At 37.0% G+C, this 15,106-nt stretch overlaps 1 long non-coding RNA gene across 3 annotated transcripts in view; it reads left to right on the forward strand.

The window, feature by feature from the left end:
- Positions 1-15,106, forward strand: part of LOC111931915 (uncharacterized) — an 83,683-nt gene that overhangs the window by 36,284 nt on the left and 32,293 nt on the right. The window contains exons 3-7 of one of the 3 annotated variants that reach the window (XR_015289499.1): positions 4,887-5,025; positions 7,338-7,500; positions 8,307-8,460; positions 12,548-12,689; positions 14,050-14,187. The exons of the other annotated variants lie outside the window; for them this stretch is intronic. This is a non-coding gene — a long non-coding RNA (uncharacterized LOC111931915). The remainder of the gene's footprint in view (positions 1-4,886; positions 5,026-7,337; positions 7,501-8,306; positions 8,461-12,547; positions 12,690-14,049; positions 14,188-15,106) is intronic. 3 annotated transcript variants of the gene reach the window in all.

Here is a 15,106-nt window from a genome sequence, read left to right on the forward strand (position 1 = left end):
GCAGACTGGATATTGCAGTATTTTGTCCAAACTGATGTTGTTCACTTACATTGGAATTCTCAGTTATGCAATGCAATCCATGCTGTGAATTCCTCAGGATGGCATTGTTATTTCACCTCCTGTGTTCTGTCTGTGCCAGCAGCAACTTGTACTCATGTAGGGTTCTGCACTTAAGTTTTGGTTTCTTTAAAGTTCTCAGAATATGATATAGTATTATCCAGTCTCCTGTGTCATCACCCTCTTCTTCTAAGACCTGTACTTGTACATTTTCAAGCCACAGAAATGTGGTACTAACTAACCTAATGATCTGGAGTCCTAAATATGGAAAAAGTTAGAGAAGAAAAATGTGCATATTTGTGAATTTCCTTTCTAAATGAAGATGTAATTAATTTTTATTTCTATTTTTAAACATCCAGTTTTGAAACTAAGTGGTAGGTTTTTCTGAATTTTTAAAAATCTTGAGGGATTAAATATAAATTCAAATATAAAGTAACTTTAACCTGAAAAAAATCTCTGCTCCTCCTAAGTCACAAAAATCTGCATCCCTGCATTAAATGCACAAATAGATTTTACATCTGTTTCTTCTCTGGTCTGGGTATTGGACCACACGAGGTGTTTATATTCACCAGAATAGCCTGAAGCTCCACCCCCTGCATGGAGTAACAACATGAAGAGGTCATTGTTCCATCTTTGGTGATAACAGTCTGCTGGTTATGATTTGCCTGAATTGGATCTTGCCCAATAATTGAAGATCTGCAGAATTTCATTGCTGTGGGAATTATGAGCATAAATTGACACAGAGATTTCTTATGTGTGATTTCTTATGCTTGACTACAATGAGCAGATTTAAACTGGGACATGCTGATAACCATTACAAATATGTTTAAAATCAGGAGAATTTAACTTTTTTCTTCCCAATATTTGTGTATAATGGAGGGGTCATCGAGGACTGATGCAACTGCAGCCTTTCTGACTGTTTTGTGCAGACACAAAATGATGGTGGCCAAGTGATGCCTGAGAACACAGTGGGAGGATGGAACACTTTTGCAGGACATGCCTTGGCTGGGATTTGGTACAGTGTCTGACTTTGATCCATAAGAATAGCCTGTGCAGAGAGGACACTCACCAATTAATCAGCTGGTTGCATTTTTAAAGATATTCTGAATCTCAGAAGACTGTTTTGTGAACTTCTTGCTTCAAACTACAAGTTTGCCAAAACCAGCAAATACTTGCCTGAGGCCTTGGGATTTATGCCCATGGGATTAAGCACAGGCTTTGTAATCAAGCAGTTCCTAAGAACTGTCACAAAATGTTACAAAGGGATCTGTTGGCAAGGTGCTTGCAGCTAGTAAAACATTGTCTTCCTTTGAATGTGAGAGTACACGGAGTACAGCAATCACATCCCAAAAGTGATCTTTCCTGATTGCCCTGCTGACTCCTGATTCCCTGTATTACAGTTGTTCCTCTTGGGAGCCATTCCATGGTGAGTCAGCAGCAGCAACGAAAGCAGCTGCATTTTGTGTTCCAGATGCAAGAGACTTTGCAGTGGTTCTCATCAGGAACATATAGAGAGAGGCACCTAAAGTATTGTTATTTATTGGGACTCAAATTATTTAGTGTGGTTTTATGGAAAAGTTTATGTTATATTTTTTAAAAACACAGCTTCCTTTCTACTGGCTGGTCAGTCAGATGGAATGGTGATTTTCTAATGAATCAATCAGTGAAAAGAAAATCTTTGTAACCTCTTAGTGTAGGTCTTGCTCAAAGGCCAAAGCAAATTCTCCTTCTTTGAAGAACTATTCTGTCAAAAACATGTCACTTGTATGTACATATAAAATATTTTACTATTGTATCTGGCATGGGTAGACAAAGAGAGCTTCAACGTTCTTGTTTACCTACCTCTAAAATGAGTAGTGTAGATGTACAGATGAATAAACCTCATCTGTAGAATACCATCAAAACCTGTCTGAAAATAACATTTTCTGAAAGGAAAAAGTTGCTTTACTGTAACACTTCATGTCAAAAAATACAGACAAATATTCCTTACAAAGCAGCCAAAGGCAGGGAAACAATTTTTTTTAAAAAGTTTGTGTATTACTCATAGAATTTTAAAAAGGCTATGTAAGTATGGGTCATTTAAAATTATGCTAAAATGTATGAGTTTGTAAGAATGACAAATCTAATCATAATCTTTCTACTGAACAATAATATATATAACTAAAAAAAAAAAAAACTCTCAAGAAAAATACGGAGGAAGATGTCAGAAGTAGAAAAGATGAATTATGGAAACAGGGAGAAACTAAAACAATTCAACCGTCTCTGTGCATTTGGCCACCACAGTGGCTGAGCAATACTTATCTATTTTCAGTAACTAAAGTTTTATCTCTTGAAAATACATAAGGTGAATTTTGTGTACCTATGGATATTCATGCAGCTTGTCCATACCCGATTTATAACCTTGTCTCAAAATGAGGGAGGCCTCAGTTTGATGCCGTGTGAAAATAGAGCTGCAGGACATTGTGGTATTGCCTGACAAATTTTGTACATTTCCAAATAAATGCTGTAAAAGCAAAGAACAATTTTTTGTCCAAGCAAGGGAAGTTATCTGGAACCAAGGTTTTACAGTCATTAGCCAAAGTGAGGACAATTTTCCTTCTCAGCAATTGCGGTAGAAGATGAAATGTTCTCAAGCCAGCTGCAGTGTACTAGGCCAGAGTCTTTGGATTAAAAAACGTATGCTGTGACCCGGGCAGACTCATCACACAGCTGATACAGAATAACAAGTCATTCCTTAGAGCAGCTGCTACACCAAGCGAGGGTTCTAACCCTTCCAGTGTCAGTGACCCCTGTTAAATCCTAATTAATTTAAAGAGGCCTTATTATCTCCAAAAATGCAACACCTCTCCTGCCTAGCACTTTACTGTGCAGACTGCTTTGCGGTTCCCAGAGGTTTGGTCATCAGTAAAGCTCTTGTCTCCAAAACTGTGCTCTCAGACCTACTCCCAGTTTAGTCCCACCAATTTTGTATGCGTGTATATAATTTAGACAGAGCGTTTCACATTTCAGTGGTGGTGGTAGCATAAAGTTTGCCAAAAGGAAGAGACAGCTCTCCAAAAGTTTCCAACACATGTCCCCAGTACATGCCAAGCTAAATGAAGTCCTGGTGATGACACAAAATGATTGGCAGCAGGGACAGTCAGGCGAGCATTGCTGGTGTTAGGCAGAGATCTTCCCAGGCACAGAAGTTGTAGCTTCATAGGATCCTTTGCAGATACAGCCAGTTCCTTTTATCTGCCCAGTCACATGCTTGTTATTAAATCATTGCCATCTGTTAGTTGGAAACTCCCTTTAGAAGCACAAAAGAGCCAGCTACAGGGATATCTGGCTTGAAAGAATTCTGCTCTACCCTGCAGAGTGATTTTTCTCTCATAACATATCAATCTTGTATCACTATGTAAATTGTACGGTAATAGTAGTGGGAATTGTTCAAAAAGGTGTTAATTTTCAAACTTCTGAATCAAATGGCTGACTCGATTCCAGTTTTCTCCAAAACAGTTCCATGACTACTGCAAAGCATTCAGGCATGTTTTTTGTTGGGTTTTTTGGTTGTTGGATTTTTTGGTTGGCTGGTTACTTTGGGTTTTTTGTGGTATGTTGTGCGTGTGTATGAAAATGCAGGATAAAAGGAAAACTAAGTTCATGTCTTATACAATTTGATCTTAAGGAGGCCGGTAAGCAGCATCTCCTGCAAATCATGTCATTTATTCATGTCAACTTTGGCAACTGAAAAATCAGGTAGTTTGGAATATCTTGGCCAGGTAGCATTGACTTGTGTTTGCTGTCAAGCTTGACAAGAAAAATCTTACATTATGTCCTATGGGCTTTTTATTAACTATTTTTTAAATGCAAATAATACAGGTTTAGGATCAACAGTTCAGCTGTGTGCAATTACAGTGCTCCCTGAGTAGTTTGCTGCTCTATCAATATAGTCAAACATTGCATCCATACCCATCTGTGACTCTCACTGCACACTGGGAAGGTAGCTGAGGGATTTACCCTGTATAAACCTCTGCTGAGGATGCTACATCCTGTCTCTGCACATGAATGGCCCCATTTTCAGGACAAACCAAACTGATCCCTTGTTAGAATTAGTGATTTCTTTACCTCCCACTAAGAAAATTCTTAAGTGCTTCAAAATTTCCTTCCCTTGAAATGTCCTTTATAGTGGTAGTTGACATCAGTAACTGTTTTTTATAATTTTTAGTAACCATTTAGAGTATGTTAGAATATGTTTCTAGCCTTCTATGTAGGTCCTATATGAGATACAGTATAAATTGCCTTAATATTTTTTTTCCATGTTCTACCTCTTTACTGTTATTTTTTGCAAAAGTTATTAACTATGGAGATGTTTCAGCTTTGAGAAGTGACTGAAATCTTATGATCCATAGATGACAAGCCATTTTTACTTCCTATGTGTGAGGATAAGAAACTTTTTCCATCAATATAGTATTTAGTATTTTCTACTGAGTAAATGTCTTTTAACTTTACCTTGGTCACTTTTCATTTAATTTTTAATTCCTCTTCCCTTCCTGTGCATTTTCATCCAAAACTTTCTTCCTTTGACTCTCATCAAGTGGGAGCTCATCAAGGTGTTTAAATTTAAAAATTTATTCATTCCTTTTTCCTAATGAATTATCCCCCAAAAAATTTCTCAGTAAGTTGAAGTCCCTTTTACTTAAATAACTTTGCTCAACCCAATTCTGTCTTGACCCATTTCTGTATTTCCTGAATGATCTCTATGTCTCTGGAAACTTTCTCAAATATTATTTAGAAAAGCTAAATGAAGGTGTTTTGATATATTATTAAAACAGTGAGGTTTGTTGCAGAAAACATACAAAGCTGGAGATAAAATTGAGCTGTTCTTCTGTCCCACTCCCCCCCGCATTCATGCGCTGCTCAATGGAAACACATTCTGGCAAGGACAAAAATCTGTGGATGAGTCACTCAGAGAGAGCTGGAAAGAAAGTAAGTAAAAAACTCCACAAGCCTCTGCTGCTTGATAAGAACAAAACTAGATCCAGATGGTCTCTGTAAATCTTCCCATACTTTCCTGAAGAAGAGAGCACAGAACCATTAAGGGCCACACTTATGTTTTCAGTAGTTCATGTTTTCTTGATGCTACAGGGACTTTCAAGCACGTGGGAACCCTCTTCATCAGGCTGTGCACAGATTAAGATCTGTCAGGCCATGCTGAGCACCTCATTGCTTGCAGAGGTGTTGATAACTGTTTAATAAGGATTACAACAAATTATTTGGAATACTAGTTCAATGACTAATATGAATAACTGAAAATACGGCAGTGAAAGATCTTCGTTTCAGTGCCATGAGAGACCAGTGCAACCCACAGCTCTGATTGCAGAGGATGCCTATTGAATCTTTGGACAGATTCCAGGACAGATGGAGTCTCTGGAGTAATGACAATGAAACAAACACTAATAAGCTTGTGCAGGCTCAGTGTTTGAGATGTTTCTGTCTTCACCAAACTTTGGTGGGTTTTCAGAAGAAAAGTGAAATACATTAGGCCACGTCCTGTCAAATTACCATATTTTGTTCTTTAGTTTGGTGATCTGAAAAACTTTCAAAGAATAAGCATTATTCCTCTCCTTCACTTCATTTTCAGAAGTGAAAGAAGTGTTTTGTCTAAGATGGTTCCTTATTATGCTTCCACACTAGTGTGAGAGAGTTCAGTCTTAGATGATTTCTACCTAAGTAGCTTGAACTGTACAAACTTCCAAAAGTGGAACTGTGTGGTGGCACACCCGGTGCAAATGTGATTAAGATGATGTTAGTGGTCTGGTCTGGGTGTGTGTTTGTAAGCCTGTGTTCAGGGCAGTACTGTACTTCTGCACCAGCATCGTAAATGAATTGTGCTTCCCACCGCTATATTGTCAGGAAAATATCCTTGATATAAGGTGTTAAGAGTGTTCAAGAAACTGTGCACTGTTATATGGATAATTTTAATTTATGTAAATTAGAGCTTCTGAGAGTGTTGGCTAATGATTAAAACTGTTAAACAAGACCCTTCAAGCTTAACTCACAGCTCTGCACAGCCATTGGCTGCTGTGACCATGCATCACTCTCCACCTATTAATCAATCCATTGAAACTCAGTACAAATGTGATGCAGGCTGGAATATATTTTCAAAGCACAATCATGTTAGGAAGCACAATTTTTTGCAGAAGCCACTGTGTAAAAACAAGTGTAAATCATCTTTGTAGTAGTTTAAGCCAACAGGTGTGGGCCTGAAGTTCTTGGCTGAAACATTTCTTGAAGATTGGTATGACAGAGTGATTAGGTGTGGGCCAGTATGAAGTAAAACTGCTGGCAGCTGCTCTTTGAATTATCCTACTTTGACTGTAAGCTGAAAACTGATATTTTAAGTCACTCTTATAGCTCATCAGGAAAAAATAAAAATGAGCCCTCACTAAGGGAAGGAGTGGATGTGAGCACAGCTGCCTGACCCTTGCCAAGGAAGGTCCATAAAACTTCTGTGCATTCACATCACACTGTGGACAGTTCCAGGCACTAACCTTTGACCACCTCACCACTTCCCCCTCTTCAGCTCTGCAAGGAAAGCAGGCAGAGCTGTGACCTGGGTGACACTGGATGAGGGTTTGCAGTGAGTCCCTTGCTCATTCCTGCATTTTGTCCTGGCATAAGTGGGAGGAGTGCAGTTACTTCCCCAGAGCAGAGATCAGCCTGCAAATGTTCCCCAGTGGTCAGCAAGACTGGCTTCAGGTTGGCAAAGGGCAGCACAGTAATGCTGTGCATTGCTGGAACAGTTCTGACAGATTTTTTTCTTTGGCTTTAGTCAGGCCTCTCTTCAAAATGCAAAGCAAATGCCACACAGACATAATCTGAAACAGGAGAAAATAGCTCCAGACAGCCCTTAGAAACTAAAACATCGGTGTGAGGGGCACCACAGAGGGAAATGTGTTTTGAATTGGCCTTTAAACCCAATTTTAGATGAGGACATGGGGAGATTTTTGTTGTTTTGTTTTAACTTGATAGAAGAGAAAATAATAGATTCAAAAGAGGCTTTTGTTTTTAAAAAGCTTGCTTTTTCTGTGAGATGATCTGGAGGGAGAAAGAGTTTTAAAAACTGTCAAGAAAATGAAATATATGTGTCTGATGTTCATTTTGCATGTTTATGGTTCTTGTAGACTGGAGATGCTTAACAAAGCTGGTATTTATGCACAAAGAGTATTTTTACAAAGTAAGTGACCCTCTACTGTAACACAGCTGTATGGAAAAAAAAATTCTTTAATTTTTATTAGCTTCATTTCCAGATTAGGTTGGTTTGTGCTTGTTTGGAAAAATTCTACAGTGCTTTCTTGATTGCTTTCTTGGAGTTATCACACCATTACTATGCTTCTTGGAGAGCAGTTTGTCAAAAGGATGACAAGAGGAGAAATGAGCTCAACTTGTAAACTTCACAAGGTCAGCCAAACCCCAAAATTTGAAAATTCTTTTGTGGTGGCTCAAAGGATGAGTGCTATGGAAGTGTTGTGAGCATCCATAATCAATTATTTGATCTCAGGATGAAATCAAAAGTCTCTGATTTTTTAGCCTTTTAGAGCGCTGGTTTGGGTTCTTTTAGTGATGGTAGAATAATTATCAGAAAGCGATGAAGTTTTGTCATTTGAGATATTTAAAGAATGAAAAAAAAAAAATACAAACTGGTTCAAGTACTGCTGAGAATAATCCAGCCCTGAATTTGGTTTCCTCCAGTAGTCCATCAATAACAATTTGTTCCCTGGTAAAGAGAGGATGCCTTTTGCATCCGCTGGCTGCTTGTAATGACTTCCAAAAAGGAAGCATAAGATGCAGAAATGCATTCTTTACATAACTCAAACACTGCTAAGGAACAACACAATGACATTAAAGTTAGTGGAGATTGCAAAATACCACAACAAGCAAAATCTTCTCTTGCTTAAAATTTTGCAGAATTCTGTTACAACACATTATAAATGGTAGGAGCAGGATTTATGGGATGTAGAACATATTAGGTTATGAAATAAAAATTAAAAACTGTGAGTTACTTAAACAAAGTCATTTTTGTTTTATATAGAGCTAGACATGGAGTACCCATGAGATCTGTTCACTTTGTGGACTGATGTTGCTTTGCTTCCAGCTGACAGACAGCACAGGGCTGACCTCACACAGCCTCTTCACATGTAAAATGCAAGGTTTTTAAAGCTAGGTCAGTCTGACTCTTGGCTGCTGTGCTTCTACTCTCATTCCAGTTTCCAAGAAATCCCTCCTCTGAGATTTCCCACAAGCTGGTTGCATGTTGAACTAAGTCAAGGAAGACTCACGCCTTGTCAGCAAGGATCGGCAGAGTTGAGAGACAGCAGGACCATGCAGCCATGATCAGGACAGCCAGTCAGATGGATACAGGTGCCTGCAGGTTTATGCCTTCTCTGTGTGTCAGTGTCAGTCACTGTAGCTCTTTGATCCTACATCAGAATTAATCAGCTGTGATTAAAATAAACAGAAATTTTCAGCTTCCCAAAGAAAGCTACTTAAATGTAGAAGGTTAATGTCATTGCCTTCTCATTTAGACTTTGTCAGGCCTCACAACCTTTCTGCAAGTGTAGAATACAGACAGTGCTGAAGAGAGACTCAGAGTGAAGGGAAAGCAGGTGTGAAAATAAGTAAATAACACTGGAATGACTATCTTTAGACTAAACGAGAGCACTGGTAAATACAATCTGTAGAAATGTCATATGCAAGTTCATCAAATGACAGGATGCAAAAGTGGTGGAATGGGTTAGGTTTTAAAAATTTACCACTATCTAAGTTTGTAAAAAATGGTCATAGAAGTTACAGCAACATGAATTTTCTAAAGCATGAGCAAACTGGCATAGCTTTGACAAAAATGAAAATTATGATATGTTGACCTGAGGGAAAGCCTAATGGGAGTTTAGGATAAAATACTGATTTCAAAGCAAACATACACAGGTCTTCTGAAAAAGATTCATAAATGACAGCTGGGGAAGGTATTATATAAAAATGAGTCCAAATTTCCATTTATTTGGCATGCAAGAAAGGAAGAATAATGAAAATGTAATGGATCTGTGATATCTGTGGAAAGTCCCAGACTCCAGTGAAAAAAAACTTCTTGAACTGAGGAGGGGATGGAAACAGGTAGAAAGCCATTTAATCCAACTAAGAATAAAGATTGGTGCTGGTGATGATTAGTCATCTTTTCAGAAGGACCTTATCAAAGCCATGCTCTAGCCATTCCTCCCTACTAAGATAAAAGCAGCTGAAGTATTTTTGTGGTGAGCTCATTTCAGATAATAGACCTTTAGGAATGTTGCATTTTTCCAAAGGGCTGGTCTTACAAACACATATGAATTAGCATGGTTCACATTAGCAATATACATAAGTGCTGTGCAGGCATGAACCAAGGGAAAACAAGATGCTTACAACCTCTGTTCCCGTGTTATTTGTTGTGGTACTTGTCCTTGGAATTCAGGCCATCTTTCCTTCAGATAGTCTTATATTTTCTGCAGACATTTGGATATGCAGAAATCTTCTCATACTCTCAGTTGCAAATTGCTACCAAAAAAAAGAAGTAAAATTGCATAACTAGTAAAATAAAATTGCAGAAATAATCACAGAGCATTAAATTTCTCATCAGGAAACTATAATATAATGTTTTAGAGTCTAAGTGGTCTATAACAGCCTTGAATGGAAAGAAGGGGCCAAAACAGCCACATGTGTGCAAAGGAAGAAATCCGAGTACTTTGGTAAAACTGGAAAGCAATCCTAACAAAAGCTTATTGAGAATGAAGACAGTGATGCTTAGAAATTAAGGGAAGGAAAGGAAAAAATTAAATCCCAACTGTGCAGCCTGGATGACATAAATATCTACTAGTGCAAAAAGCAACCATAAGTTGATATGTAAGTAGATAATACAATATATGTGGATATCCATGTATATGATGATGCATATGGTTATATGAATATGAATATGATATCCAGAGTGCAAATATCTAATGGATGTTTGGTTGGTTCTGTCTTACCTGGTATGATTTCCGTGGCTCTGAGTAGTCCTCTGTAAGATGCTACATTGACACGCTTCTCCAGAATAGCCAGTTGGAACTTGGAAAAGAAAAAGCAACTGTACTCATGTTGGCATGCCAGAGTTACACTTTTGAATACAAACTATCTAGCCTTTTTTATTATTCTTGTTTTATTCTGGGTTGCTCTATTTTTCTCTATTATAGTAAACAAGCGGTGTTTATTTTTAAACAGCTATAAAAATAGATAATAGCTATAAAAATAGGTGGAGCAAAACATGGCAAAATGGGAATTCTTGTTTAATACAGTCATGCATTCTAATTCTTATTTTCCACTAGGGGCTGTTCCACAAATGTGTTTAGGGGGCATAATTGTTCCTATTAATTCATGTTAATTGTGCAAATCTATTTCACTTGAAAGATACTTCTTTAAAACACTAACGTTATAAGAATAACACTATTTTAAATATGTAAAATTAGAAATATTTGGAATTATTTTGAAGGTGGAGTTATACAGAATAGCTATGCTTAAGTCCTGTCAGTTTTGGGTAACTTAACGTGATTTTAAGATGGGAAATATACCTAGAGTTTTGAAAAGACAAAACCAAACAGGAGGGGACATGGGAAGGAATAAAAATATCACAAAATGAAGCATCAATTTAGCAATATCATAACCTGATAAGCAAACACTCTTGTACCAGACATGCAGCCCTTCTACAATATACACATTTTTCTGACCACAGGGACTCAGTTTTTCTTTCTTTTATATCTAATCTACTGCTTCAGTGGAGTCATAATTTATTAATAGAAATGTATTTAAACATTTTCACCAAGAAGCATTCAGAAATAAAGGAGAATGAACTACCTTTTTAGAAGAGGTAATTATTGGTTCTATACATTCATTTTATTCTAAAATCTAATTAATCTTCTCACAAGCTAAGTTATTTTTTCCTAAAATGACAATTTACAGATTATATCATGCTCCCCTAAGGTCAATTGAATTGACCCATTGGCCAGTGTGGGTGACTGATTCCACCCTCATGTTTGAACTTAACTTTGTCATTTTATGTAACTGAAATTTGTTTACAAATTTCTATCAGGAACCCCAGTTTTTTGTTAGGTAAATTTTGAGACTATCAAGAATGCTTAATAAAATTAATAATAATAAAAAAAAGGCAGGGTTTTTTGTTTAATCATGAAAAAATATCTTAGAATTATTGAGAGAAACAATTTCTGTGTCACATGGCAAAGCAGAAACAGTGTTCAGAATTCATCTGCTTTCCTTTTAGAGATGAAAGTTCTCATGATCTACTGTGGCAGCAATCACACTTTATAGCAAATTATGTAGATAAACAGGTATTCTTTGGATTTGGAGGAGAACAAGTTCACTAAAGAAAAAAGAAAACAATCGTCAAGCTATTATGAGTGTTTTTTCCTTTTTTATTAGTGGATCCAAACCTACTTCACTTAGCACTTTTCTGGCAGGCCACCTAAGTCCTGTTCATGCTTGTGGAAAGGAGATGTTTTACTCTGAAGTACAGGGAAACAAGGGCAACAACACAAGGTGCAGCTGAAAGCTTTGGCACCAATCTTAAATTGGGAGTGCACGATAATTTTCTATGAAATCGGAGTGCTTTGAGAGATTGAGAAGAGGGTGTGAATGTTAAATCTTAAAAGTAAGAGAAGGGTCATCTCAAAGGTACAACCTCTAAGGATCACTAGGAGAGAGAAAAGAATGGAGCTTACTCCTCTCCAGTCTCTACTGTTGCATACTCTTGGTTTCTGTGGGTACCATGATTAAACTGGGATTAAACTCTTTGTTTCTTGTGGACTCCTTTCTACATTACTTGCTTTTCTAAATTCTTTCCTTAAAACTTCATTTAAACCTAAGGAACATGGCAACAAAAAAATGTTGGAATAAGTAGAGTCCAGGTTAGAAGATCTGGAGATCGTTTAAAGCATTTTAGGAAATGAGGGGAGAAAGTGGGATTTGATGGAAAATAAATTAATTTTTTTAAAAAATCAACTAAGCAACCCAAGAAAAGAAAGGCCAAAGCATGTGAACAGAAAGAAGGAGACTGTCAGCCAATGGAAAAAGAAAGGTTTCTAAAGAAACTGATTTCACAAGAGTAAATCCAAACACGTTGTAATGTATCCCATCTGTTTATGTTGAAAGAAAAAACAAGTAGCACTCAGATTCCTATCACTAGGATCTTCAGAGCTCCAAAATGACAGTTGTTAACCATTATGCCATTGCAGTGAGTCACCCTCTTCACTTCATACCTATCTCTAACTACTTCAGATTATTCAGATTTCTTTCTGAATGAAGGAAAACCCATCAGAAATTTAGTTAGTTTTTATCTTAAAATAGTAAAGGTTTGCAATACAGTCTGCAAAAATGTCAGGCCCTTAGTGTGCAGTGTCTCTTTAATATGTCTGTCCATATGTTTTTGCAGATTCTAACACTTTTAAGCAGTGAGGCTCATTCAGATCAGACCCAAGATGAGTATCAGGAGCTCAAGGTGCTTTCCCTTTGAGGTCTGCAGTTCGGTGAGAGGATATTCTGCTGTGAATATTTCACCCTTTCCTTTCTCTCAGGTATCAAATTATCTGCCTGCTTTGTGAGTCCTTAGCCCAAACATGTCTCTGACAAAATTAATGGTACAACTTTTAGGTTAGGAGTCTGTTTGAAAGACACAGGTGTGTAATTCTGATAGCTTTAATCAATTACTTTGGATGATACTCCGAAAACACATTAGCTGAGTCAGTGTGTGCTTCATTTTTACATGGAAATGTAGATATACACTATTGTACTTTGCAACTAATTAATTTTTTTTCATCCTTTCATTTGGTACGTAAGTTTCATTCTGTATTTTATGCAGGAAAATTTGAAAGAATTGAGCTTTCTTTCATCAAATTTCATGGTGTTTGACATGCCTTTATACCAAATTTACTCACTCTTCTCCACAAAGTCAATGTAAAAGAATATTGCAGCTGATAAAATATAAATATTTACCTATAACTGGGTTCAAAAATGACATCATAGAGTCCAACATCTTTAGTGTGAGTGGCAGGACAGAGCCCTCTTTAGAGTGCCCACTGAAGGCAGTGGAAATATAACTGAGGTGGAGAACAATAGTGGGGTTCAAACCAACATGTTTGCTCTGCTTGTTGCAATACAAGAGAAGCAGCTGAAAGAAGGATACCTATGACTTTTAGCAGATTGTTTAATATTATGTTATTATAGAGAATCATCTGATACATTCACAAAAATAAAAATATCCATATTTTTCTCCTTTCTACTGTTAAACTGTTAATGCTCTAAGAATTCCAGAAACACTTGTCAAGATTGATTATACATAAATGCTGAAAGTAGGCTCTTAGTGAATTAATTATTCTGCTAGGTGTAGTGCTCAAAATGGGAGCACCCACTGCCATTCTATTCAGCTATACATGCATGGCATGCAGGAAGGGCTACTAATGACATTTTGTCCTAGACAGTTTTCAATATGCTGAATTTATATGTTTTCATTTGCTTCCCAAAATGTTGTTCTTAAAATATCAGGAAGAAACATACTGAAGGATGATAAACTTATCACAGACTTTAATTGATAGCTACTTCCAATAGATATTTCCAATTGCTCTTGGAAGTAAATTACAGCTATCAAAACATTTACAATACAGCACAACAAGAAACAAGGTTTGGAAGGAATTATATGCAGTCATATACAAACAAAGATTTGGCAATGTCAAATCAAGAGGAGAGATTAATTTGATGGTTTGTTATTCTGTAACTGCTCTGCAAGAATTCTTTATGCTTTTCTTGGAAGCAAGCTACACCAGCAAGTATGGGAGATGGAAGTCAGAGTAGTTGGAGTTCTGATCTGATACAGAATTTTTATTTTATGATTGAAGCCTATTTTTCCCTGGGTTTTTTTTTTTTTTATCTTGAATATAGTATTTAGCTGTGATCCACTGGCCAAATACACAGTTTCTGTAAGAGTACAACAGGAGGGCAATGTATCTTCATGAATGAAATGAAAAGGCAACCTCCCACAAAAAGGCAGATGGCCACCACTTAGCCCACATTAGTTCAGTAAGTAAAAACTCTGAAATCTTAATCTTGGTTAATTTTTATAATTAAAAATCTCTGAAGACATTTCAGGACATCCAGATTTCTGGAGTGACAGAGGATCCCCTTCAGTTTATGACTAATCCTTAGATGAGATTAGTTGAAGAAGGAGAAGTAAACACAGTCTAGGTTTGGAACTTCTGCCATCACTTTTTCATGTTTGCAGAAGCTGTCTGATGAAAGATAAATGGTCCTGAAGAAAAAAATTTCTTTCTACTAGGCCTTATAGGTTAAACCTCAAAAGGTAACAGCATGCTTAACGTTCCCTTGCCAATCCATAAAGATAGATTATAGGCTTACATTATAAAATATCTGCCAGGGAAGACTGAAGAATAACATTACATCAAATCTTTCCTCTGGAAATAACCTTGAGTGTTGAGAGGTTACACCTTAGTCTGTACATCTGAAAATGTAGCTAAGTTTTCTAATGATTTCAAAGATAACCCATTTAATGCAAAGGCTCGGGGGTGATTTAGGCAGGTCTTACCCGTTATGAAGGTTCTTTGTTAACTTCTCAATTTCTGAGTATTTAAATGAATTTTAAGATACACGTGGAGATGGGCTTGATAGTCTATTTGAACTCCTGAGGGGCATTAGCGTAGGGTTTTGGTGGGCAGGATTTGTTTTTCATACATTAAGCTAGCTATATGTGACCAAATTTCACGGATTATGCTGTCTGCAGCTTGGACATGTGTTGACAGTTGTGGTGTTGAGCATTTTTCAAATATGGAAATTTAACGTAAAAAATCCGATGTCTTGAAGAGTTAATTTTCTTTTGCTTACTTATGACAGTTTTAGCATCTTATGGATTATTACCTCTGCTTAAGTAGCCAGAACTTTTAATATTAACACTGCTAAAATAGAGAAGGTAGGATAGAGTGCC

The sequence above is a fragment of the Cyanistes caeruleus genome, chromosome 7 (genome assembly GCF_971803275.1).
Source record: "Cyanistes caeruleus chromosome 7, bCyaCae1.hap1.1, whole genome shotgun sequence".
Taxonomy (NCBI): Eukaryota; Metazoa; Chordata; class Aves; order Passeriformes; family Paridae; genus Cyanistes; species Cyanistes caeruleus.